Raw genomic sequence first — 27807 nt, forward strand, 5'->3', positions numbered from 1 at the left:
CCAGGTAAGAGTGGACGGCAAGGGAGCCGTGGTGTTTTGGAAAATAGCAGACTGGGGAGGAGGAAAGTAGCAGCAGAGACTGAAGAGGGGAGGGGCTCAAGCCTGTGAGGAGAGCCTGGGGGGCAGGCAGTGCAGTGGGGGGGGTGCAGGTGAGGGACCCCCTGGGGGGGCAGGTGTCGGACCCTAGGGGGGCAGGTGAGGGACTCCCTGGGGGGCAGGTGAGGGACCCCGGGGGGCAGGTGAGGGATGGGGTGTAGGTGAGGGACCCCGGGGGGCAGGTGAGGGAGGGGGTGTAGGTGAGGGACCCCGGGGGGCAGGTGAGAGAGGGGGTGTAGGTGAGGAACCCCAGGGGGCAGGTGAGGGAGGGGGTGTAGGTGAGGGACCCCAGGGGGCAGGTGAGGGATGGGGTGTAGGTGAGGAACCCCAGGGGGCAGGTGTAGGTGCCCAGGGGGCAGGGATGGGGTGTAGGTGAGGGACCCCGGGGGGCAGGTGAGGGAGGGGGTGTAGGTGAGGGACCCCGGGGGGCAGGTGAGGGAGGGGGTGTAGGTGAGGGACCCCGGGGGGCAGGTGAGGGAGGGGGTGTAGGTGAGGGACCCTGGGGGGCAGGTGAGGGAGGGGGTGTAGGTGAGGGACCCCGGGGGGCAGGTGAGGGAGGGGGTGTAGGTGAGGGACCCCGGGGGGCAGGTGAGGGAGGGGGTGTAGGTGAGGGAGGGGGTGTAGGTGAGGGACCCCCTGGGGGGTAGGTGAGGGGCCCTGGGGGGGCAGGTGAGGGAGGGGGTGTAGGTGAGGGACCCCGGGGGGCAGGTGAGGGAGGAGGTGTAGGTGAGGGACCCCGGGGGGCAGGTGAGGGAGGGGGTGTAGGTGAGGGACCCCGGGGGGCAGGTGAGGGAGGGGGTGTAGGTGAGGGACCCCGGGGGGCAGGTGAGGGCGGGGGTGTAGGTGAGGGACCCCGGGGGGCCGGTGAGGGAGGGGGTGTAGGTGAGGGACCCCGGGGGGCAGGTGAGGGAGGGGGTGCAGGTGAGGAACCCCGGGGGGCAGGTGGGGGAGGGGGTGTAGGTGAGGGACCCCGAGGGGCAGGTGAGGGCGGGGGTGTAGGTGAGGGACCCCGGGGGGCAGGTGAGGGAGGGGGTGCAGGTGAGGGACCCCGGGGGGCAGGTGAGGGAGGGGGTGCAGGTGAGGGACCCCGGGGGGCAGGTGAGAGAGGGGGTGTAGGTGAGGAACCCCGGGGGGCAGGTGAGGGAGGGGGTGTAGGTGAGGGACCCCAGGGGGCAGGTGAGGGATGGGGTGTAGGTGAGGGACCCCAGGGGGCAGGTGTAGGTGCCCAGGGGGCAGGGATGGGGTGTAGGTGAGGGACTCCGGGGGGCACGTGAGGGAGGGGGTGTAGGTGAGAGAGGGGGTGTAGGTGAGGGACCCCCTGGGGGGTAGGTGAGGGACCCCGGGGGGGCAGGTGGGGGAGGGGGTGTAGGTGAGGGACCCCCGGGGGACAGGTGAGGCAGGTTGGCATGGAGCTGGTTGTGAGCTGTGACATCATCCCCCCTCCGGGTGATGAGCACCCCAAATCCCCTTCAAGCCTTCAGTCTGGGGTCTTGGGAGCGGCTGGAAGAATAAGCAGTCCTGTGGGGGATGGGCGAGGCTGGAGCCTTGGGGACTCACAGGACAGAGGATGGGGCTGGGGGACAGCGGACACAGGCTCCCTGGGGGACCCCAGTCCATCCCGCTCTGCAGTTAAAACTCAAGCTGGCACCCCCGACCGCCTCCTGCCGGCCTTCCCGAGTAGCCCTGGGCTCGGGGAGCCATCCTGAGGGGACAGGTGTGCAAAGTGGCCTAGCTCAGGGCTGGCTCCTTCCTATCCCTCACCTAACCTCTGAGGAAACCAGTGCGTTTGCGGCATCGTATGGTAAGGTTCTTTAAGTGAGATGGTTTCACCCAAAAGATCAGCCTCCCAGTTTTCTCGGGAGTGGGACGCTGGGGACAGGCACGCTTACCTCCTGTCGGCTTCCCCGTGCGGGGGCTCATCCCAGGCGGCCCTTTGCAAGCGCTGCCATCTCATCAGACCCCTGCCAGTGCTTCTCAGGTCCCTGAAACGACACGTCAAATCCCCCTTTAGGGCACGGCCTCTTGACCGTGGTTGGGTCATGAACTTGTCAGAGAATGTGACGACCACAACCCACCTCCTCGGATATAATCTACCTCAGCACACACATAATCGTGGCTCGGCCTGGGCCCCCCCGGCCCTGTGCGTTCCACCCAAGGTCATATGGACCGGCGTGCGGTTGGGGCAGAGAAGCCGGGTCCCGGCTCCTCACCTCTCTCTCTGCACCTGGTGGCTTCTGACCTCCTCCCGGACGTCTGGGCACCGCCAGTGCTCGCCACATCCCACGCGCCCAGAGCGTCTCCTTCCCTCCCCCCGAGAACCAGCCGCCCCCGCATCGATGAAGCTGCTGGAACACAAGTCGCTGTAACCGGGGCGCCTGCTCCCCCTGCCTCGGTGTCCCCGGTCCAGCCGACCCCAGGTGTGCACCACGTCCCCTCCGGGTCAGCCATACCGCGGGGCCCCACGAGACCCGTGAGGGGCAGCCTGGGCCCCCCACCCGCGGTCCCATTAGTCTGCAAAGATAGACACACACGCCCTCATATGTGCCTAACACACCCCTCTCTGCCCGGTGCCTATTTTTGAGACGACGAGCTGCTCCAGTCCAATTGTAATTGTGACTGCTAAATCTGTTTCAGTGTATAGGTAAGAGGATTATAATTAGCACACTTGTATGCAAATGTACTGTCAACTTCATTTTTCCTCTGAAGCAGCTATTTATGGAAGTATTTTTGCTCGTGGAGTCCAGAGAAGAGAGACTTCCCTCCGCCCACCACACTCCAAGCGAGCGCCGTGAGCAGCGGGCAGCGGACGGGTGGGCAGGGGAGTCGCCCATCTGCTCGCCGGTGCTTTCCGGGCCCGCAGCTTGCAGGAAACGCAGTCCTGGAGGGAGTGGCTGACACTCCTTCTAGCATTTCCCAAGTCCGCCCTGAGCACCTCTCACCCGCGGTGAGAATCTGTGCAGCCCCTCATCCGGGCAGGGGCTGGACCCTTGGCCCGTCCAGGGCACGGCCCTCAGGGCGCTTCTGCCCGTCGGTTTCTAGCCTGGCGGTGGTGCTACACACGACCCACGTGAAAACCCAGCTCCTTGAAGGCCGCAGAGACGTGTGAGAGCTGCTACCCTCGGCCACTGAGTCCCCTGCCCTGTCCCGGCCCGAGCCCCTGCTCCATCCGGACGCCACGGCCCCGGTGCGGCCTGGCCCTGGCTTGCGGGACAGAGCCACCGAAATAGCAGGGGAAATAACGGGAGCTCGGTTTGAACTTCCCATGGGTTCCGGTAGTTTCCCTGTTCCCGCCCTCTGCCCACCGGCACCCCCGGCACCGGACAGGCCGGGGTGGGGGCTGCAATCCGAGGGCACAGGGTCTGTTTCGGACAAGCCGCCAGGCTCCACTCTGGCTGCACGACCCCGGGGAGTCTCTGCCGAGCCCTCAGTGAGGGGTCCCCGGGCTGGTCCTCAGGCCTCTGTCGCGTCCCCATAAAGGACCAGCGGAGACCAAAGCTGGCCCCCCTCCCCACCCCGGTGACGGCAGACACAAACGGCAAATCTCGCTGACCCCAACAGGAAGGGAGCAAATTTCCCAGATGATTTAATTTTACTTTTCAATCACGACAACTCTTAATTGGTAATTTCTTTCTCAAATCAATTTTATAAAACAAGCGATTAATCACTGCTCTGTCCCTGAAACAGAACGTAGCGCACATAATTCAACTTTCCGTGAGAAGCCGTGTGCACAGTTGTGAAGTTGCCTCGCCGTGGTGCCAACGGCACGTGTGCGGGTGAGGAGGGGGGGCACTGATGGCCCGATTTCTGAGTGGCCGTCATTTCCCCACAGAGGGGACAGCACGCCTCCACGGGGTCTGGTGCTGCCCACTTTTGCAAAAATAAGTCTTCACGTAAAGTCGGAAGCAGCAGCCTTCACGTGGAGAACTCACCATCCAGGGTTCCCTCAGCCAGTTTGACGAGAACACTGTCGCACTTGCCCCGACTTTCGTGCGCCGACACCGCGGGCCCCCCCTCGCTGCCAGGCTGGGGCAGATGCGGACCCAGGGGGCATGTCCCACAACCTGAGCCCACAGACCCACAACGTCCCCTTCAGGGAGCTTCCTTTCCGCGTCGCTTTCAAGACAATCTTTTCAAGCCTGGGCAACGATAGGGGGACAGTCGCGTCCTACAGGTTTGTGTGTGATGAGAGGGAAACCCCATGAAATGGTGATGTGATACGTCTACCTTTGTGAGACATCTGTATTGGCACGGAACACCCCGGTATTTGCTCTGGAAGCTGTGTGAGCCGGCAGCAGGGATGGTCAGAGCCTCCCCGTCGCTGGGCTCCTGTGATTCAAGCACTGAAACTACTTTCACGGTGGGCAGTTCTCCAACCGACAGCACGGAAGGGGCATTTCGTATAACCACATGCTGGCTTATTCTCTGAAAACTGAGAGTGAACAGTAGTCTGTAACATGTTGCTTTGAAAATAATCATGCTTAAGATTCTAGGATGGCAGGGGCGCCTGGGGGGCTCAGTCGGTTAAGCGTCTGACTTCAGCTCAGGTCATGATCTCGCGGTCTGTGAGTTCAAGCCCCGCGTCGGGCTCTGCGCTGACAGCTCGGAGCCTGGAGCCTGCTTCCGATTCTGTGTCTGCCTCTCTCTGCCCCTCTCCCGCTCATGCTCTGTCTCTCTCACTCTCAAAAATGAATAAATGTTAAAAAAAAATTAAAAAAAAAGATTCTAGGATGGCAGTCTTTTCTGGTCACTCAAACTTCTCCCCCGCCCCCTGCCTTTTTTAACCACATGACTATATTCAAAAAAATTTAACTTTTGAAATAGAATATAAAAAATCATGAGACACTTTGAAGTCTTCTATGCAAATAAGTCTGGAAACCTAGAGGAAATACAGACCGTCAAAACTGATCCCACGAGGGAGATGTAAACATGCCAATCACCACTGAGGAAACAGAAAGTTATGAAGGAGTTACCTAGCCTACGAAAAGTACCAAACCCAGATGAGTTCACTGGGAATTCTACCAAACCTCATAAAAGACCTGACAGTCCTGATGCTCTAGGAATTATTCCAGAGCATGGAAAACAAAGAAAACTTCTGAATCCCTTTTACAAAGCAGGTAAACACTGATACTTAAGCCAAACATGATTAGTGCAAAGAAAGAAAACGATAGTCCAGTATCTCTCATGAATATCAATGCAAAAAATCTAAGCAAATATTATAAACAGAAAAAAAACCCCAATGTGTCTTTAAAAAAAATACTAGAGGGGCGCCTGGGTGGCTCAGTCGGTTAAGCCTTGATCTCTTAATCTTGGCTCAGGTCATGATCTCATGGTTCGTGAGTTTGAGCCCCGAGTCGGGCTCCGTGTTGACAGCACGGAGCCTGCTTGGGATTCTCTCTCTCCCTCTCTCCCTGCCCCTCCCCACTGTTGCGCGCACGTGTTCCCTCTCTCTGAAAATATATAAATGAACTTAAAAAAATACTAGGAAAAGTGGAATTTATTCCAGGAATGCAGGACAGGTTCAATAGCATCATACACCATAAAAATAAATCTAAGGGGTAAAGAATCATCTGATTATCTCCATAGACACCAAGAAAGCCTCTTAACAATGTCCAGAAGCTGAGGAATATTTCATTAACACATAAACTACCACGTGAAAAGCCAGTCTCTGGTTCAGTACGAGAGGTGTTCCCAGAAAAAGCAAGGGAAGGACACCCGCTGTCTCTGAAATCCCTCACCACCCTCCTTGAGGCGCGAACTAAAGAAATCGCATAGCAACATGAATTAGAGGAGGGGGTAAGCGAAGGAGGGAAAGCCGTGTCCGCTTGGAGACGACAGCACGCTCGGAAAATCGCAGGGAACCAATGGTAAAACTTTAATGACGGAACAAAAGAACTGAGTGAGGTGGCAGGCCACAAAGCCAACAGTTTTCTTCACACACACAAGAAACAGAGGACGTGATGATCGAGAAGTCCATTTACGACAGCAACAGAAGAAAACCAAATACGTGGGAAAATGTTTCCCAAGGAATGTGTACAGCTTTTACAAGGAGCAATTGAAACACACTCCAGAAACACAAAAGGAGAGCGGAACACAGGGAGGGCATCCCTTGTTCTTGGACAGGACAACCCAGCATTTTACACAAAGAAGTTTTCTCCTAAGGTCGGTTTATACGTTCAATTCAATCCCAGTAAAAGGGCAAGCCTTTTATGGAGTCAGTCACATAACGCTATGATTCAGATACGCACGCGTCGTCAGGAACACTCTGAAGAAGAAGTTAGGAGAAAAGCCAACATATAAAGAACTCTTACAACCGAGGGACAAAGAACCACAAACCCCATGGAGAAACGAGGGAAAAAACACGAAAAGGCAATCCACAAAAAAGACAAAAATGGCTCTCAGACGTGTGAACAAATGTTGACGCACACTCATCGTCAGAGAAACAACAGTGAGACGTCATTTCTCGTCCGGGAGGCTTGAACGAGTTACAAAGCCAACCGCAAGGCACCGTGAGGCCGCCTTGCAGGTGCAGCCCCCGGAGCGGGTCTGCAGAGAACCTCAGAGCGCGCAGCGCGGGTCCCCCGCAGCAGACACCGGAAACGCCCGTGCAGGGGAGGGACCGCACACACCTGGGGGTCCACACGTGGGGTGTTGCCGGGCGCAAAGGTCCCTAGACCTGGTGTGCGCTCCGGGGCAGGCCGTGAGGCGAAACGCAAGGGGCAGAGGAAAACGCAGAGTGCGACACGCTTTGGGTGACACAGAGGTACGTGACAATACACACGTGTCTGACTACAGGAAGCAATTCAGGAGGGTGACCCCCTCCGAGCGCCCTCTGCACGGCTATGACCCTTAGAAACACGGTGGTCTCCACAGCCCCTCAGATGCCACGAAATAAATGAGACTTCAGCTCACGTGCCACATAAAGCACGACGTCACTGCGGCTGAGGAGGCGGGACCCGACCCGAGGAGCCGTGGGGACAATCCAGGGCAGTAAGAGCTGTGCACAGAGGGCCGGCTCAGGCCCGCACCTTCTCACGGGCTGACAACGGCCCTCTTCTCAGCCAAGGGGCAGGGGACAGGCTGAGAAGGCCACTCCGAGTGTGCTGTGGGGGCCTGGGCAGGGGCCTGGGACAGACGTCAGCAGGACGTGGGCACAGCCGAGGGAGGCTTCCAGCCCGGTCAGTGCGCAGGACCAGCGTCCACGGCCTGGTTGGGTCACTGTGTTCTCGTCAGGTGAGACGTGACATTAAGGAGACGGGTGAGAAGGCCCTGTACTAATTTTGCAGCTTTTCTGTAAGCCTAAAATAGTTCAAATAAAGCCTTTTTGTTTTTGGTTTTTTTAAATCTAACTCTTCTGCTTCAACCCTGGGGCACTGGAATGAAATGTCGTGAGTCTGCATTTGACCAGTTTTACTGGAAACCTCACACCCTCCCCCAAATATTAGTGCTGGGAGTTTCGCACAGGCCAAACCTACCAGGATGTTCAGCCCACTTCTAGGATGGCCTCTCAAAACCCCAACAGAGTTTTCTTTCCAGAAATAGACAAAACCTATTCTAACATTCATGAGGAACATTGGGGACTCGGAATCGCCAAAATAACCTTGAAGAGAACAACAAAGTTGGAAGTCTCGCACTTCCCAACCTCCAAACATACCACAAAGCTACAGTAATCAAGAGTACGGCCCTGGCAGACGCACAGACACACTGATGAGTGTCACGTACCAGGAAGTCCAGAAATAAGTCCTCACATCCGTGTTCTGCTGATTTTAGACAAGGGTGCCAACACCACTCAATGTGGAAAAAACAGTCTTGTCCGCAAATGGCACTGGCAAAACTGGGTGTCCGCATGCAAAAGGGTGAACTTAAATCCCTACCTCACACCATTGATAAAACCTAACGCAAAGTACATAAAAAATCTAAGTTTAAGAACTAAAACTATAAAACTCTTAGGGAAAAACACAGTGTGAAACCTTTACAGCTTTGGATTCGGCAGTGGTTTCTTAAATATGCCACAGAAGCACAGGCAACAAAAGGAAAAAATAGATCAATTGGGCTCTATTAACGACGTTTGTTCTCCCATGGACACTATCAGCAAAGTGAGAAGATAGCCCACGGAACGCAGAAAGTATTTCCCCGTCACGTACTCAGTAAGGACTTAACATTGACAATGTGCAAGAGCCCCCACAACTCCACAGCAACAAAACAGCCCAGTTAGAAAACGGGCAAAGGACTGGAAGAGACATTTCTTCAAAGAAGACATATGTATGGCCAATAAATGCCCAAAAAGATGCTCACCGTCATTAGCTATTGGGGAAACGCAGATCACAGCCGCAATGACATTTCACCTGCCACCTCAGGGATGGCTAGAATCACAAAGACAGAAAGCAACAAGTGTGGGTAAGGATGTGGAGAGACCAGAACCCCGTGCACGGCTGGTGGGATGTAAAGGTGCAGCTGCTGTGGAAGAGTCTGGAGGGTCCTCAAAAATTAAACATAGAATTATAATATAACCATGCAATCCCACGCCTAAGTAATGCTTAAAATACTCGGAAGTAGGGACTCCAGCAGATACGTGTAAGCTAATGTTCACAGCGGCCTTATTCGCACTCGCCAAAAGGTGGGAGCATCCTCCAACGGATGGATGGATAAAGACAATGGTATATTTGTACAATCTTCTGTGTTTTTTTCTTGAAGTTAAGAGAAGAAATGAAAAAATAATTATAGGGTAATTTAAATTAAACTACGTATTTTTACCAAAAAAAAAAAAAAAAGAAAGAAAGAAAAAGAAAGAAAATGAGGTCTAAACATGCACTGGGATGTTTTCAGCCGCAAGAAGGAGGGAGGTACTGATCTGCGCAGCGACACGGAGAGACCGCGAAAACATTGTGCTAAGTGAGTAAGCCAGACACAGGAAGGACAGACGGCGCGTGAAATGGCTAGAATAGGCAAAGTTATGGAGACAGAAAGTAGCTTAGAAGTTGCCAGGGAGGCTGGGGGAGGGAGGGGGACTTAGCGCTCAGTGGGTGCAGCGACACGTGCTGCCGACCGCAGTCACTGCCGCCACATAGGAAAGTTTGGAATGGCTCAACGGCAGCGTCTGCGTTCCGCAGGGTGGAAGCGCTGGCTCTGGCCCTGCCGGCCGAGCCCTGAGCCGCACCCCTACGTCCACCTGCAAGGTTGCGAGCGTCCGTGTGGCCACGTGCCGTGACGCAGGGTGGAGGACGCGCCGTCCAGGGGCATCGGCCTGCCCGGCATCCCTCTGCAGACTTCTTCCACGGCCTGCGTCCTGTGGGCACGTGGTCTGCGCCCCTGCCTCCCGGCACGGCCACTGCCCCTCCCCGGCCTCGGGGGGGGGGCGGGTTAAGGGCTCAGTCCCACCCCAGGGCCGCACGGCCGCGTGCACCCAGCCGCTCCTTTCCTCTGTCTTTCGTTTCCTTCAGCTCCTTGCTGTCACAGGCGCCCCAGTTTGGCATCTGACACACCGGAGCGTCTACCCTGGCCAGGTGCCGGGCCGGGCCCTGGGCTCTGAGAGGCTGGACCGCTTGTCCTCAGTGGTGGCAGCCAGACCCCGGGGCCACGGCGGGCCACGGCTCGGTGCAGCCAACTGGGGGGCCGTTTTCAACGGCAAGGCTGCCAGAAACCCACCTCGGGGCAACTGGGGAGCGGCCCTCCCTGCAAAGCACCCGCAAGCTCGGTGCCGCAAGGAAGGTGCCTTCCAGCCGCTTCTTCCAGGAGGCGTTTCCCCGTCTCGGACACAAGGGGCTCGGGGCGGGAGGAGCTGCTCCTTGGAGACACAGAGCTGACCTGGAGCCCGTCTCCCTGACATAAAGCTACTTAACTGCTCCTGAAGGCACCCTGCACCCTCCGAGGCGCCATCAGGACGGCGAAGGGCCTCGAGGCAATCCGCCTGGGGGCTGCTGTGACTTTCAGGCCTCAGAAAACAACATTTTTAAAAGAAATTCTGCTTTCGGTCAGCAGAGCGAAGGCTCCCCCACCTTCACGTTTATCTCCAGCTGCTACAGTTCCAAACGAGTCAAATGAAGCCAACGTCCCGGTCCCGCAAAGTCATCAGGGCCCCCCCGGCAGCCTGGAGTCGCGGGTGTGCCGTCCCAGCCCTTCTTCAACAGCGTGGCACCTCACCTGCCAGAGGCTGCGGGGGTCAGGGCGGGCCACGGGGTCAGTGACTACCACCGCTTCTAACGACAGCGATACCTTCCTGGAAAACACCTGTGCCGCTTACGTGTTCTCCTCCAGGAAGTCAGTCCTATGGTGGCACCGGGGCGCTAGTGATAAGGAGCCGGGGGGGTAGGTGTCCCGACTGCTGTCCTCAACTCGCCGGACAGGTCCAGGTTGGGGGGGGGTCCGTCCACGTTTGCAAAGCTTGGGGGACCTCGTGGCAGAAGCAGAGTGAGGGAAGCTGGACAGCAGAGGCCCCAGGAAGCAGGTATGTGTGGGGCGCGGCCCTGGACCCTGCAGAGCCCAGGCCATTGTAAGCGAAAGACGACAGCACGTATGGTCGCATCGAACAGGATAACATACTTAGGAATACACCTGACCACGGAGGTGAGTTTTCTCTGAAAACCACCAAGGCCGCTGGATGAAATTAAAGATCACACAGCTACTAGGAAGTACACCCTGGGGTGCGTGGAGGGCTCAGTCGGTTAAGCGTCCGACTTCGGCTCGGGTCGTGATCTCACGGTTCGTGGGTTCGAGCCCCGCGTCGGGCTCTGTACTGACAGCTCAGAGCCTGGAGCTGCTTCGGATTCTGTGTCTTCCTGTCTCTCTGCCCCTCCCCTGCTCATTCTCTCTCTTTCTCTCTCTCTCTCTCTCTCCCTCTCTCAAAACATAAATAAATAAACATTAGAGAACAGTTAAAAAAAGAGGACGTACACCCCACATTCCTGTACTGGAAGACTTACTGGACGAAGGTGTCTATACCACCCAGAACGACCTGGAGACCCAGTGCAGCCCTATCAAAGTCCCAACAACACGTGTTTGCAGAAACCGAAGAAATCTATGTGAGATCTCTGAACAGCCGAGACAGTCTTGAAAACAAACCGCGTTGGATGTCTCACCCTTCCTGATTTCAAAGCCACCACAAGTAGAGTTCTGCTGGCATCAAGACAGACTTACGGACCAAAGGGTTAGAGCAGGGAGCCCAGAATGAAGTCACCGTGCGTGGTCACGGATGCTGGTGAAGACACCGAGGCCATCCACTGGGGAGAGGACGGTCTTTGACAAATGGCGCTGGGAACGCTGGACGTCCACGTGCAAAGAAAGGGGCTGGACCCTCGCCGCGCGCCAGACTGAAGAACTGACTCGACACGGACCAGTGGGCCGGATGTAAGAGCCAAACCTTAAACCTCCTAGAAGGAAACAGTGCCTTCACGACACTGCGTTCGGTGATGAGCTCTCGGAGAGGACACGAAAGGCACAGGTAACAAAAGAAAAAATCCACTAATTGGACTTCCTCAACCCTAAACCATTTTGTGGACACACAACAGTATCAACAGTGAAAAGGCCCACAGATCAGATTGAAGGGAGAAAGTGTTTTCAAACCGTGTATCTGATCAAGGATTAATGTCCAGAATACTCCACGTATCCAGAGAACACAGCAGCACCACCAAAACAATTGTAAATGGGCAAAGCACTTGAATAGATGCCTCTCCAAGGAAGATACCCAGACAGCCGATAAGCATGCGAAAAGATGCTCTGACAACGTTAATCGCTAGAGAAATGACGCCATCCACCCCCGCTGGGAGGGCCGTTCTAAGAAAACACACAGAACGCGACAAGTGTTCGCAAGGAAGAGGAGGCCTGGGGCCCTGGGAGCGTAAACGGGTGTAGCTACTGTGCACACGGTGTGGAAATTCCTCGAAATGTTAAAAGTGGAACCACCGCAGGGCCCAGTAAGTCCGCCTCTGGGCATCTGCCCCAAGATGCGGTCAGACATTTGTACACCCACGTTCATAGCAGCATCACTCACAACGGCCGGAGGGTGGAAACAGCCCACGTGTCCGTCAGCGGGTGAATCGAGAGCAGAGTGCGGTCTATCCATCCGCTGGAATATTATTCAGCCTCAAAGAGGAACGAGATTCTGGCCCCTGCAGAAATTCACGAGCCTCGACGACGCCGTGCTGAGTACAACGAGCCGGTAACGAGAGGCGCACCGAGGTGCCGACACCCGGGCAGGGTCTGGGGCGGGGGCGGCGCGCTGCCGTTTAACGTGCTTGGATGAGAAAGGTCCAGAGACGGATGGTGACGGCCGGACAACAGCGTGAATGGATTCCCGCCCCCGAACCGCCACTTAGAGGCAGGTGAGCAGCACCTGTCACGTGATGTGTATTTTACCACAGTAACAACCCTCCAAAGCCGTGTAGTTGCTTGTGGTCAGGGATCACAAAGAAAGCGCCGTTTACACGTCCAGCACACCCCACGCGGAGTCCTGAAGGCACCCTGGCTACACCTCATCACCCTCCTCTTGGCCACACTTGGCACGAGGAACCCCCCGAATTCTCAGGTGAAGCGCCCTCCTCAGGAGACTCGCTCAGAATTTCCCGAACAGACCACAGGTGGCCGACGCACACACGGGAGTCCCCGGAAATACCCCCTCTGTCCTCTGTGGCCAGGCGCCTCCCCAGAAGCTGGGTGCCCTCCCGGCCGAGACCCACTCCTCGGCCCGTGGTCTGTGGCAGCTGAGGGGCATCAGGGGGCCACAGGCGGCCACGGGCCTCTGCCGGGAGGGGCTGGGAGCCCAGAGGCGGAGTCAGGGTTCAAGAAGATCCCGAGGCCGTAGGGGCCATCCGGGCACACCACTTCCAGCCTGGCTGTCTGCAGTGGACGTCAGCCTTGGGTCCCCGAGGCTCCCCTCACGGCCGTCCGTCTCGCTGAGATGCCCTCCCTTCCTGCCCCAACTCTGTCCACACCCGGTCTTGCTCCTGCTCTGGTGGAGCCACACTCAGAGGTAGGACACCAGCCCAGGAACCCGGGTTTTAACACGTGAACAACTTCTCCGCTGACTCCTCAGTGATCAGGTCACAACCAGCCGTGTTCCTTTCCGATTATTCGGGGTTCTCTTACTTCTCCTCAGTTCGGATGGTCTCCTAAGCTGGCGATGGCGTTTGCTGTGAAGAGTCAGGGTGACGGGCTGCCGGGTCGGGAGGAGGAAGGAGCCCCGGCCCCTCCAGCTTCTCCGAGGCTCTGGAATGCAGGAGCACCTGGCGCGGGCGGGCATCCCTCTGTGCTGGGGTCCTCGCCCCGTGCACGCCCTCTGGGGTGACGGGAGCTCTCGCTCCGAGAGCTTCCTCTTCGTGGCCTCTTGCAGGGTGGCCGGCTTGTGGGTCCCGGGGTGGGGGGGTGGGCTGCCCCCCCTTCAGGGTCAAGGATGAGGCCTCGAGAGAGATGGGAAAGGTGGTGGGGGTCCAGGAGCCCCAGGGCAGGGGAGGCTGTGGACACGATGATGGGGAAGGGCAGAGGAGGGGCATCCCAGAAAGCTCTGTGCCCACCCAGTACCTGCTGACCCTCAAGTATGTGACGGCCTGTGCGACACCTGTGCGGGACCCCTGGGCGTGACGACCGCGGCTTCAGGGAGCCAAAGAGCCACTGGAGCTGGGTTACTGCCCACCTGCCCGCCCCCAGGCATCTGCTGGGTTCAGGAATAAAATCCGCAAATTCTGTATGTGTGACGGCCGTGTTTCTGCGGTCCTTGCTTTCTCTCCTCATGGTGGCCGGGCTGTCCCTCCACTCGCTCACATGCTGGCCCTGCTGACGTGTGCATGGCCTTACTCAAGTCAGCAAACGTTCCTGTGGGAACGTCTCGCACCCACACCGTCTACGTCTAGCTAACGCCCAGCATGGCGACTGACCCGGGGGCCACCCAGGGGTGGGGCCCCCCAGCAGATACGACACTCTTCTCTGTTCTTTTAGCCACAAGAAGGGTATGTTCTGGTTTCTCTTATTCTTCTCTATGTTCATTCGCCTAAATGAGTCTTAGACGTTCAACTTCATAAAAAATAATATTCCGATTATAAAAGTAACCCATGGGAAAAATGGGAAATCACACAGTAGAGTAAAATAGAAGGAAAAGAACACCTTTAACCCCAGTGCCCCACACAGCTGTGGGAACCTGGGTCTTCTCTCTCGTGGCTGGCTGACTCCGTACATGGGCCGCGGGGCTCCGGGTCAAGGGCAGAGAGGGGTGGGGCTGCACACTGGGAGGACGGGTCGCCACAGCAGGAAAGCCCCTGGGGCAGGAGTTCCAGCGTCCTCAGATTCGTGTCCAGGACTCTGCTCTTTCCTCCCTCCCCAGAAGAAGTCAACAGTCAAAAAGGTCGAGCAAGACCTGTGAGGACAAGTTTGGGGTCTGTACCGTCTGGTTGGACGGGACGGCCGGCCATGGAGTGTGATGATGTCCACGCTTCTGGTAAACGGTGGTTCTCTCACTGACACTGGGAATCCAGTGTAAACATGGCACTGGGGCTTCTTCGACGCCATGAGAAGCCACTCCGCCACATTCGTCTACACCGCTGGCGAGCGTGTTTACGGAAAGCGTGCATACTGTCTCAACCCGAGGATGCGTCATGACTTACTTCGGCGAGTGGACAGTATTTCGATACTAACCTACAGTCAGACACTGTGAATGCTCTCGCGCTTGTCCTGAGACGCTTTCCTCATCCCAACTAAGTGTCTTTATATTAGCATTTACAACAGCCCCCGTGTCCACCGTCCCCTTCAAATTCAATCCAATACCCACAGGTGACTTTCAAGGTGACACATTTGCCCAGAGCTTTTACTAAACCTTTCTATGAAATATTTGCATACACATTCTGAAGATAAAACTTATTTTGAAATATCTGTGCTTCATATGCAATCGAAGCACTAATACAAGGACATTCCGCGTGCCCCTTACCTAGTTCCCCTGTGTTAAAACCACCGGGATGTTGACACTGATGCCCCATATGCGGGACGTGCATCCTGACACCCAGGTCCCTCCCTGTCCCCGCCTCCATAACCCCTGGCAACTGTTAATCTGTTTCCCATCTCTGTAATTTGTCATTTCGAGAGTATTATATAAATTGGAATCGTTAGATGATCATTTAGAGATTCGCATATTTTATTCAGCATAATTCCCTGAAGATTTATGCAAGTTGTTGGGTGTGTTAATAGTTTACTCCTTGTGGCACCCGGGTGGCTCAGTTAGTTGAATGTCTGACTTTGGCTCAGGTCATGATGTCACAGTTCATGAGTGTGAGCCCCACATGGGGCTCACTGCTGTCAGCAGAGATCCCGTTTCAGATCCTCTGTCTCCCTCTCTCTCCGTCCCTCCCCCACTCACTCGCTCTCTCTCTGTCTCTTAAAAACAAATAGACATTGAAAAAAAAATTGTTTACTCCTTCTCACTGCTGAGTAGTGTGTCGTGTGAGGACGTCTGTGGTGTAAGCATTCACCCATAGAGGGACATCGGATTGCGTCCGGTTTTCGACTATTACAAACAGCACTACTATAAACAGTTGTGTACAGGTTTTTGTGTGAATATAAGTTGTCATTTCTCTGGGATAAATGCCCAGGAGTGTAACCACGGGGTCATGTGGTAGTTCTGTGATTGATTAGAAATGGCCAAACTATTTTTAGAGTGATCATATCATTTTCCATTCCTATCAGCAGTGTATGAGAGATCATTTCTCTACATCCTCATCAGTATTGGGGTTTATTTTTATTTCAGTCACTTTGATAAGTGTGTGATGATAACCTCTTTATGGTTTTAATTGCATTTCCCTAATAGCTAATGATGTTAGACACCTTTCCATGTGCTCATTTAACATCTGTATGTCGTCTTCAGTGAAATATCTTTTCATATATTTTGTTCATTTAATTGCATATTTTGTTTGTGTTTTTTTGGGAGGGGGTGGATTGCTATTGAGTTTTGAGAGTTCTTTATATATTATAGATTTTGGTCCTTTATTGGATGTGTGGTTTGCAAATATTTTCTCTCACTTTAGCTTTTCCTTTCATGCTCTTAAATGGTCCTTTGAAGGGCAGTTTTTAATTTTCGTAAGGTCAGATTTATCAAGTGTACTTTTCATGGATCATGCATTTGGTGTCAAGTCTATCGCTTATTTATTTTTGAGAGAGAGAGAGGCAGAGCGCGAGCAGGGGAGGGGCAGAGAGAGGAGACACAGAATCTGAAGCAGACTCCAGGCTCCGAGCTGCCAGCACAGAGCCTGACACGGGACTTGAACCCACGAACCGCGAGATCATGACCTGGGCCGAAGTTGGACGCTCAACCGACTGAGCCACCCAGGTGCCCTGGTGTGAAGTCTAAAAACTATTTGCCTAACCCTAGATCCAAATGGTTTTCTCTCATTGTTTTCTAAAAGTCTCATAGCTGTACGTTTTACATTTAAATTTATGATGCATTTTAAAAAATATTTATTTATTTATTTTGAGAGAGAGAGAGAGAGAGAGAGAGAGTGAGTGGGGGAGGGGCAGAGAGAGAGAATCCCAAGCAGGCTCCATGCTGTCAGTTGTGGAGCCCCACCTGGGGCTCGATCTCACAACTGTGAGCTCATGAGCCGAAATTAAGGGTCAGACACTTAACCGAGGTTAAGTATGAGGTTAGGTATGAGGTTCTTTTCTTCCCCACCTGTGGGTGACCAGTTGCTTAACTGCCATTTGTTGTGACGGCTCTGCTTCCTCCACTGACCTGGCTTTGCACTTTGTTACAAATCAGTTGGACGTACTGGTGTGGGTCTGTATTCTGTTCCTTTGTTCTGTGCATCTGTCTGTCTCTCTGCCAGCATCACATGGTTCTGGCTCCTGGATCTATATAATGAACATTAATACTGGGTAGTGAGACCTGGTTTTCAAGATTGTTTGAGCTATGTTGGAGCTCACGCCTTCCCATATGAATTTCAGAATAAGCTGCCTATGTGTACAAAAATTCTTGTTGTGATTTTGATAGAAACTTTATCAAATCCACAGATCAATTTGAGAAGAAGACACAAGTAAACTATATAGGGTCTTCCAATCCACGAACATGGTATATCTTTTCATTTGTTTAGGTGGTTTTGGGGGTACATGCCTTGGAATTTTCTACACAGATAATCATACTATCTGCAAAGAGGAACAGTTCTATTTCTTCCTTTCCAACCTATACCATTTTTGTTTCCTTTTCCTGTTTTACCTACCTTCCAGTACTAGGTTGAGTAACAGTGGTGAGGGTGGACAGTTTTGTCTTGCTCCTGATCTTAGGGGAAAACATCCAGCCTCTTGCCATGTGTATGCTGTTAGCTTTAGGCTTTTTGGAGATGCTCTTTATCTGGTTAAATATCTATTTCTAGTTTTCTGAGAGTTTTCATTACAGGTGGGTGTTGGACCTTATCAAATGCTTTTTCTGCACCAGCTGATCTGATTGTGTATCTCTCCTGTGGATGTGGTGGATCACACTGGTTGATTTTTGAATACTGAGCCAGCCCTGCACACCTGGAGTAAATCTCACCTGGTCCAACAGCTTTATACATTGCTGGAGAAATCTGCTAATATTTTGCTTACGATTTTGTGTCTAAGTTCACGAAAACTACTGATCTGTAGTTCCTTTTCTGTGCTGTCTAGTGTGGTCTCCAGGTAATGCTAGCCTCAGAAAGTGAGTTAGGAGTTCCCTCCTTTTTGTTGAATGTTTGATAGAATTAAGTCGTCTTCAAATGTTTGGTAGAATTTTCCAGTGAGACTACCTAGGCTTGAATATCTCCTTTCTTAGGAGTCTTAAAAGAATTTATTCCATTTTGTAAGTTGTATTAAGACTGGTGGGGGCCCGTTTCAGCCCAGGGACAGGGCAGTCGTGCAAGGCTGACTGAGTGAGCGGTGCAGGAATAGTCTGGCCCAAATGCAGGTGCCTACCTGGGGCACAGACCCTGGCCATGCGCTCAGGATCCCCCACGACCCCTGCAGCCTGGGTGCCCACAGTGGTGGACGAGGAGTTTGAAGCCCAGAGCAGTGAAGGAGGCAGCGAGGAAGACTTTCGTGAAATCCCACAACTGCGGTGGGCCAGGGCAGTTAGCGTCATTCTGAAGCTCTTGTATTTTCTAGAAGAGAGGAACAGCTTTCTATTCTAGGGCGGCATGCCACAGTGCACCGTATGAGATGATTCGGGGGACATGGGTGTCCTCCTTGCTGTGACTGAGGGTCAGGACAGAAGCCCCACAGAGCACTGGTACGCCCAGGCACCCGTGTGTGGCTGGAGGCAGATGGCACCAGGCTCTCAAGTGCAGACTCGGGATGGGATTTGGAGCATCACAACCGGGACCAGCTTTTCTGGCCGTGGTGTGATGGGGGCCAACCGCGTGAGTGACTGTGGACCCATGCCCAAAGTGCTGCCAGGACCCAGATGATGGGAACAGTCAGGAGGGAAGGGGGCCGTCTGGGCCTGGGACAACAAGCTGGGAAAAGGGATTTTGAGTCAGAAAATGTCTTAGTCATTTGACTAGAAGATGTGTGCCCTTGAGCCCATCACTCAGTATGTTTCTCCCCTGTCGGAGCGAGCACACCTGCTTCAGGGTCTCTGTGAAGGTGAGTGCGTGATGGGTGCAGACGGCATAAAGTTCGGGCGCCCACAATGCTCCCCTGGAGCCTGAACGTGCACCTCAAGGGCTCACTCAGGTGACAACACGTGCAGGCAAACAGGGGTGCGGGGCAAGTTGTGAAGTGTCTCGCGGGATGCAGGGAAAGCCCCGCGTGCGAACAGCCCTTACACGATGCACCCCTCGGAGACCCCCCTTTGGGGGAAGAACAGAGAACGAGAGCCCGCAGCCCTGCCCCTGACGCACCTCTGCGTTTCCAGGCGTGGAACCGTGGTGCAGGCCAGCACGTGGGCCCGAGCCCGCCGCGCCCTGGGTCGACCCCTCTGGCTTGGAGTGAGCGCTGGGGCAGCGTCCCCAGAGTTCTTCCCAGGCGGCCCCAGGTTGGAGGCTAATTCTAGTAATGACCCTTAAAAGGATGAGGGAGTTCAGCCCCGATGGAAGCCTGACGCCCGACACAGAGCTGCGAGCCACGGGGAGGGACTGAAGAAGAGAAAATGATGCAAAACCCCCACTTATTGTTAATTTCTAATTCTGGCCCCAAACCAGTGCGCGTTGGGAACGCAGGCCCCCCGGGAGGGAAGAAGCTGTTTTCCTCGGTGTTAACTTCACCTTCACCTGCCCCAGGAGGCTCCCGAGCGCTTATTCCTGGTCTCGGCCCGAAAGGGGGTCACCACCACGGTCTCGGGGCGAGTGCCGGCACCAGACAGCACAGCGAGGGGTCACTGCCGTGGTGAACGGAGACGCCGTGAGGAGCAGAGAAGCGTGTTCTGAAGCTTCCTCCTAGCGGGTGTTAATTGTGCCGACTTCTGAGAGCAGACGTCTGGTTCCGGGAGCTTTCTTCCCCAGGCCCGGCTAGGGTCAGAGAGCACGTCTGAAGAATCCCAGAATAATTCGCATTGCCGAGGGCCCCAGGCAATGCGCCAGCGGCTGGCCGAACACATCTTAGGAGACACCCATGTGATCCCGCCAAGCCCAACGGACCCCAAGCCCGGAGACGAGGTGAACAAAGCCCTTGCTGGCCAGACGGCCTGCAGGGCGGAGCCACCCCACGTGGGGTCAGAGGACGGGCGGACCGGCACGTCCGAGTGGGCACGGAAGGCTCCTTCGTGCATGCTGCCCTTCGTCCCGGGAGACGACGAGACTCTCGGCGGCAGGTGTGCGTCCCGGGAGACAGGCTCCCCCCCGCTCGGCGGGGACGAGGCTCGAAGTCGCCCAGGACACTTGCGTGTCGTAGTGCAGACATCAGCAAGACGGATGAGGGCGGGACACAACACGGACCACCCAGCTCAGCGTGTGAAGGTCAGACTCTCGCTGGGGACTTGAGCCCTGAGTCAGCTCTGGGTCAGCACCTGCTCGTCAGGACACGCTTGGCGACTTTTGCGAAGGTCACCCCTGCGCCCCAGGCTTGCGTATCCGCGCACGTGTGTGTGCACGTTCGTACACATGCATGCGTGTGCACTGGAGGCTTGTACATCTACCTGTATCTGTCCACGGCTCCTCCTGCCCCATGAGTACACTTGAGATTTTAGAGGGTTGAGACACGTTTTCTAAGTCTGAGCAGACCCAGGTCACTCTAAATGCCCCGCCACGTCTCCTGACTCAGGAGGGTACGTGGGTCCCCAGGAGCGCAGACGGGCCCGAGGACAGCCGGCCAAGCGTGGGTGCTTGCGTGCTGGGCTACCCGCCGCAGGCTGGAGGCAAATGCAAACAGTGTCGGGGGTGGGGGGGTGGGCACACAGTGTTCTGGGAACAAGTGCACGCCAAAACAGGGCACAGGAGAGCATCGCAGAGAAACTGAGGCCAGAGCAAGACAGGTCAGCCTGCCCAACAGGTAAATACGACACTCAAGGCAGCAGGGCTTCTGAGAACACACCCAGATAAGCCGGTATCTCCTGTGCACGGACACGCGTGTCCGTGCACGTACTCACGTGTACACGCGGGTGCACACGCGACCCGGGGCCCAGAGGGACGGGCCCGGACAGCAGCACGTACCCCACTTCACACGTTCTGCCCGTGAGGATGTCTCATAACGAGCATGTGTGACTCACAACCAAAAGGCATTCGCTTTGGCATCTGAAGAGAGGAGTGGGTCGAGCAGGAGGGTGTGGGGGGTGCGGGCCCCCAAGGCCCCTGACGGACAACGTGACGTCAGTACCACGCGCCTTAGGCATTGATGCCTTGTGACCCAATTCCAAGTTTTTCAAGCATTTGTGTACAAAGATGCTATGTCAGTGGTACTTAGCATATGGACAAGCTAGAAACAATCCACGGGGCCAACCGCAGGACACACGGACAGGTTCCGAGAGATCCGTGCAAAACGTGCTCAACAGAACAAGTGTGCAGGTGACACTGCGTGCCGCTGCCGGTAGGTGGGGTGATTGATTCTGCGCACAGACACCGAGCGACAGGGGAAACGTCCTTGTCAACCCGGAGCCACTGCCTGCGGAGAGCGGAAACCACACGGGGTTTTCAAACGTATGCTTCTCCTTACTCTCTGTCTCCGACGTGGGCTTGTTTCGAAAGGAGGGAAAAGCAGAAACAGGTATTTTAACATCGTATTCGTTGCATCTGGAAACACGACAAACTGTGCGAGTTCCTGGGGCCCAGTGCCGGCTCACTGCCTTTGCTGGGAAACGGTCCCCTCACGGTTCCCAGAAAAGAGCGTCAGCCCAGACGTGACCCACACGCCGGCCCCACCGGGAAGGGTGGCCCTGTCCTCGGGCTCCTGCCAGATCCGGGGACGTGGCCCGTGCGGAACCAGGGTCCGTCCAGAGCTCTGGGTCAGACCGTAGCGCCCGTGCCGCCCGAGACGGGTGCGTCTCAGCCCCAACCCCGGCCGGCGGGAGGGCCCCTCGGGGCCTCGCCGACGTCGCGGGCTGCTTGGAAAAACAACGTGTCACGACTACCAGAGGGGAAGAGTCCCCTCGTGTCTCCTCGGCCCTGCCCACCGGCTCCTACGCCTGCACTTCCTCGGCCCTAGAATTTTTCTATTTCTAAAGCGTTGACTCCTGAGGAAGCCGGCGAAACACGTTTCTTATCTTTCCTCATCTAAATGATGTCTTTGTCTTCTTCGGTGGAAAATCGCAGGGGAATTTGTTCACGGTCAGAAACTGTCCTTTTCTTGAAGGAAACACGGAGCCGAGCGAGCGCGAGCTCAGAGAGACGCCCAGAAGTCGGGGTGCTGCCTGTTCCTGACACCACGGTCGAGCCTCACAGACGCCAAGTTTCCCTCCTGTGACCGAACAGCCACGCGACACAACAAGCACTGATTTTTCATGCATTTGATTTTACCAAACATTTCATTCCGTTGCATTAATTGCTATGATGTGAAATAAAACTCGTCGTGCGGCTTACCTTCCCGTTAACGTGCACGCGAAGACGCCTCCTCCACACCCCCCAAGAAGAGAGAAGGGGAACAGGAAGGGAACCCTTTTCCTGGCTTTACCAGACACGGGCTCGCCTGTCTGCTCTGGGGGGGTGATCAGAAACCCCGCTGGGCTGCACCCGCGACTCCGCCCAGCGGGACCCCCGAGCCTGACCGCGAGCGGAGGAAGCACGACTGTGTGGGGAGCCTGCCAGGCGCCCCTCGGCAAGGGCAGGGCCCGACCTCAGTGCTGGTCCCGGCCCCTTGTGCTCCGGGACCCATGCCAGCCTGGGCTACCCAACTGGGAGCTTTTGGAAATTTCTACAGCTAAGCGCAGAGACAGACTTGGGCGCCTCAAGGCACACACGGTCAGGGGACTGTCCTTATTTTGAACCCACAGTAAGAAATACATCGTATATTGTCCACACACACAAAACCGCACCTGTGAGATACCAAATTCTGATACCTTCTCTTCTCTATCTTGTTACAGAAGTGCCAGTCACAGCCCACAAACGAGCATTTCCAGCCTTCCAAATGATGAGAATTACCCAGAATTCGTGTTGAGAATCTGAATCCCCGGGGCCCCACCTGACCCACCAGACCGGACCGAGAGAGGTGTCCTGGGGGCAGGCGTCCACCCAATGCACTGATTTCACGCCCCTCCAGGGCCCAGGGCGTGTGTGGGGACAGCCAGCCAGGGGCACAGAAGGTCCTGGAAGCCACACCAGCGGGCGGCAGACGCTCTGTGCACCCAACCCTCCCGAGTGCACTGGGGCCAGGCAGGTGCAGGTCAGAGCCCAGTCAGGAACGTGACCGCCACACAGGCTCTCCCACGGGTGCTAAGCCTTTACAGAAATAAATCTGCCTCTTCAGGGTACATTGTGTAAAAAGTGCTGACGTTCAGATTAGACTGAGGGTTTCTGAGGCTCCGCCGGGCCCGTAATTCTCGCCTTTGATTTTCGTGTGCCCGACACACTCAAGCCTAATCCGAGATTTAAACTTCATTGTTCAAATATCTGAGAAGGTTAAACATATCCAGGAATTTCATTAAATTCTGGGAACTGCCACCCAGGGCTCTGACCACGCCAGCTTGTCCACGGGAGGCCGAGCCGAGGGCTGGGACAGAGCCGCTGTGGCCTGTGGCACGGTGCCTGGGGGCCGATGGGAGACGCTGCTGGGTCTACAGGCGCCGTGAAGTCCCCGCCCCGTGCCGGGCAGGAGCGGCTGAGGGGCACTGAGCCTGGCCCCTCAGGGGCACCCCTGGGAGCTGGCACCCGCACTTCTGTGAATTCTCTCTCTCTCTGTCTTACCTTCCCTCATTGAACAGAGCAACGAAAAGGTCTTCTGTGCTATTTAAACATTATGCTTCAATTAGCCTCTTCCTAAGCATAAATCAATAAAATACTGGTGTTTCCATTCTGAGTGAATACATTACTAACTTCCTTTTTCAGGATGCAAGTTTCTCCTCCAAACATCAGAAAGCTAAGACACGGCTCGTCCCAGCCCTGTCATCTGTTGCGGGGGGAATCAGAAAACACAAGCAGTCGACGACAGACTGGCTGACATCTCCCGTCCCGCGAGGCCCAGGACCTCGGCGCTGGCCCTCCCAGGAACGTGCACCCTTAGCCGTCGGGGGGTCTTAACAACAGGAGCCAGTAAGCAGTCTGTGCGCGGCCGTAGGTCTGGCTTCACCTGTCGCAAGAAGAGGCCGAAGCAGCCCGTTCACAGGGTTCCTTCCGGAATTCTGTGACTGCGGGCCGACCCAACTCGGCCTTCCCCTGCTGATGTCTTTCCACTTGGCATTCGGTCCGCTTGCTTCTCAAAGGGGTTTCTGACTTAAGTTTGCTCTTACGAACGAACCTGCCCGTTAAGTGGAGCCCAGCAAAGACTGCAGGCGCCCCCCCAGCAAAGACTGCCGAGCCAGGAGCTGGCCTCAGGGCCCAGGGACAGGAAGTGCTGGATGGCTAGCTCTTTAACCTCGCGGTGGCCCTGCGTGCCTCTCAAGCTTGGAAGCGCCCACTAAGCTCTCGAAAAGGCTGCGTGGGGTCCGGGAGCCTGGCTGCAGCCCTGACCGGTTCCAGGGCCGTCCTCCGCACGGTGGGAGAGCCAGGTGCCAGGTGCTGGCCCTCACCTGGCTCCCTTCACTGTGTCACCGTCCTCGGACACGGCCCGCCCAGGCTCCCTGGTGCCGCCCTTACTCGGTCGGACCGCGAGCGGGCCCTCAGGCAGCGGGGGCTCCCCGGCTTCGGCCCTAAAATATCCCTGTTCCTCACGCGATTGCCCGTCCGTGCACAGGTGCTCAGGTATTATGACACACGCGGCCACGCGTCTCGGACCCCCCACCCCCCGCACCCACCTCATCCGGAAAAGCCCACCTTCCCCATCTCCCAGATCCTCTGCGGCCTCCTGATCCCCCAGCACCCCCCCCCCCCACGGTGCTGCCCCCCCCCCCCGGCTCCCACCCCCACACATCCGCACTCGCTGCAGAAGCGGAGAACTCCCTCCCACTGCAAACACTCCTCAGCTAGTCCTGCCCTCCCGGCGCCCGAGTAAGACGCGCTGCAGCCGGAACCGTGGGACAGGAGGAGAAAGAGGCTGCCAAGTCCTCCCCAGACACTCAGACCCCACCTGCTCGTGCCAGGGCAAACCCCGACGCCTTGCCACCTGCCATCAGCCTGTGTGTTCCACACGACCTGCTAATTACAGCACATACACCTGTAATTATGACAAGGCAGCTCCCAGCCACACACGGGGTAGCAACTCTTAATTGCAACTCCAACAATTAATCAAGCAGCACATATTTTCTGAGCATCTGGCATGCGCAGGACTCGGTGCCAGGCATAGAAAAGGAACGCCTCACAGCCTCCCCGCTTCTGAGCCAGCTAAGAACACACTTCCCTCCTTTTCTCCCCATGCCTACAGAAACACCCATTTTTTCTCGAATTATGGAAATCTCAAGGTATAAAAAAAACTTTTGCAAAGTGGAATCTATAAATTGTAAGAGGAAAGAGATCAGAACGCTATTTGGCACCGGCCTTGGAAAGAATCTCGAAGTTGATTTCTTAACCTGTCTCCAGTTAAGATACAAATATGTCTTTTCTTAGCCACAGCGTGTGATTCTTAGCGTGTGTGTGGCCGGTGCACGCCAGGGAGCCACAGCTAAGTGGATGTCACCCCCCAGCCGCAACGCGCCCTCCCCACAATTCACAGTTTAAGACAACCCAGAGCAGGGCACCTGGCTGGCCCAATCGGTCACGCGCCTGACTCTTGGCTTCGGCTCAGGTCACGATCTCCCGGTTTGTGAGTTCGAACCCCGTGTTGGGCTCTGCGCCGATGGCACAGAGCCTGCTTGGGTTCCCTCTCTGCCTAGCCTGCCCCTCCCCTGCTAGTGCACGTGCTCTCCCAAAATAAATAAACAAACTTAAATAAAAAAAGAGAAAAAAAAAAGAGAGAACCCAGAGCAGTCCCATCCGCTTCACTAACTGGGACTGTCAGGGACAGGGAGCCCCGGGAGGACAGCAGCACCCACTGCACAACCCCAGAGACGGTGCCGGCTGACGGGCCACTCTGCGGCTGAAGCGCGTCTGGGCTTTGCGGGCTCCATCCTGGCATCTCGGCAGAAACAGAACCATCTCGTGACTCCCTCCACTGGGTTTTCCTTCCGGGTAGACAGGATGACCTGGGAGCGCTCCCCTAACTGACCTCAGCAGCAGCCCCGTCCCCTCCCCGGACAGGGCTGGGAAGTGAACCAATGCTGAACCACGGAGGTCGGTCGTTCTGCGACGCTTCAACAGAGTCAAGTCCATTTTACAGCCACTACTTGGCCCAAACACCGACCTTGAGCACACACTTGAGGAAACCATGGGTCTTTGCAGCCCAGGGAAGAGGGAGGAGAAAGGGAGGCCTGGGACCGGGGAAAGGACTTCCAAGGGATTCTAAAGACCACGTAGAATTCACTGGAGTCCACCACGCGCCTGGGCTGGGGTTTCAGTCCGGGTGACAAAGGGAGTAACCGTCCGGGACCGTGGCCCTGTTCAGGGGCCGGAAACCTCTGGAACAGGGCAGGCTGGAAGAACTCCACCGTGACCCCCAAACCGCCGGGACACAAGCACACGCAGGCGCATGCAACGCCCTCAGCATCGCGCCCCTCGCCCCCCCCCCCACCCCCGCCGACTGACCCAGGGCCGCTCCCGGCGCGCCCCCACGGACCCCGCGCCCCAGCCGCTGATCCGGGCTCCGCGGGCGAGTGCGGGCGCCCCCTCGGCCCGGCTCGGGCAACAGAGTTTGCAGAATTTTCGGCTGCCCGAGCCGGGGCCCCCTGGGGACCCCCGTTCGGATCCGCGCCGGGGCTGCGGCTGGAGAAGGCAGGGCCGTGCGTGCGCGCGTGGAAGGTGTGTGAGTGTGAGGCGCGCGTGTGAGGCGCGCAGGGGTGGGTACGAGGGGCAGCAGGAAGGGGCGAGGAAGGGCCCCCACGAGCCCCGCGCTCGCCCGCGTCCCGACTCGGGCAGCGGGAGCCGGGGGCGCCCACCCAGCAGGCGGGGGCGGGCGCAGGGGGAGCCCCGGCCACCACCCCTCCGGGCGCCGCCTGCCCGCCCTCCCCGCCCCGGGCTCCCGCGGACCCGACGCGGACGGAAGGGGCTCCGGCCGCGGCCGCCCAGACCCCCGCGGAAGTGCCCAGGGCGCCCGGAGTCGGCCCGCCGGCCGGCGGGGGGGAGGGAGGACTCGGGTCGCGGCCGGGGGCTGGGGGCGGCGCCCGGCACAGCCCCTCCCCGGCTTCGGGGGTCCCTGGGCGCGGGGAGGGCTCTCCAGACGCCTCCCCCCCCCCGGATCTCCGTCGCCCCCGACCACGCGGCGCAACCCAGTAGCAACTGCGCGCGCGGGACCAGCGCCTGCGCCCCCCCCCCCGCGTCCCCTCTGGCCGCGGACCCTCCGTGTGGACACCACCCCCGTCCCCACTCCGCCCCGAGAGGCTCCCGTGTGGACCTCTTCTCCGCGCCGCGCCCCCGCCCAGAACACTCCCGCGTAGACCCTCCGCGTCCCCACGACCCCCCCGGCTGTAGGTCCCCTGCATGTTCCCGGCCCCGCCGCGCGCGCAACTTTACCTCGGGGCCGGGACCCCGCGGGCCGCCGCTCCGCTCGTCCGGCCGTGGCCTCCTCGGGGCGGAGCGCGGCGTCTCCGGAGCCCGCAGCCCGCGGAGTCCGGCACCGCCCCGCGCGCCGCCCCCGGCCCGGCTCGGCCCCGGCGATCCGCCCCGCGGCGGTGGCGCGGCGCCCCCTCGCGCCCGGCCGCAGGTCCCCAGGGCCGGGTCCGCTCTCAGCGGGCGCTCGGGGACACGCGAGGCCCGACCCCGCGCCGCGCGCGCCCCACGCGCTCACACTCGCTCGCACACACTCGCGCTCACACACACGCACACAACGTGGCGCCCCTCCAAACCACACCCGCAGCAACCCTGTGGTAGAGGGGAGACCCCGGGCCGTCCTCGTGGGCGCGGCCCCGGGAACCCTCGGGAAGGCCGCTCGGGTCTGGAGACGGCGGGTCCCGCGCCAAGAGGGCCTGCCGTCTGGGCCAGCATCCCAGATGCGTCCCTGTCATGAACTTGGGTGACCCGCGCAGCCTCGGGTGAGGACTCGTTTCCTGGTTTCCATTGCCGGGGAGGAGGCGCTCCCCCCAGCCTGAGCCTGAACACGGAGACCTTGGAAAGAGGGTTCTTCTCCGTAGAAACCCTGGTTGACTCTCAGAGCAGGAGAGGCCTGGCCAGCGGCCCTGGAAGGCCA

At 57.1% G+C, this 27807-nt stretch overlaps 1 protein-coding gene across 1 annotated transcript in view; it reads right to left on the bottom strand.

Moving 5' to 3' along the window:
- The window catches only part of KCNG2 (potassium voltage-gated channel modifier subfamily G member 2), a 71524-nt gene extending 44314 nt beyond the window's left edge, over positions 1-27210 (bottom strand). The window contains exons 1-2 of the mRNA XM_047086358.1: positions 27135-27210; positions 1986-2078 (exon numbers count right to left, since the gene is read on the bottom strand). The gene's annotated coding sequence lies outside the window, so the exon portion shown is untranslated. The remainder of the gene's footprint in view (positions 1-1985; positions 2079-27134) is intronic.
- Between the last annotated feature and the right edge of the window lie 597 nt (positions 27211-27807).

Source organism: Lynx rufus, unplaced genomic scaffold, assembly GCF_022079265.1.
Source record: "Lynx rufus isolate CCGP_SWC_20201006 ecotype Redwood Valley unplaced genomic scaffold, mLynRuf1.p SCAF_20, whole genome shotgun sequence".
Lineage (NCBI taxonomy): Eukaryota > Metazoa > Chordata > Mammalia > Carnivora > Felidae > Lynx > Lynx rufus.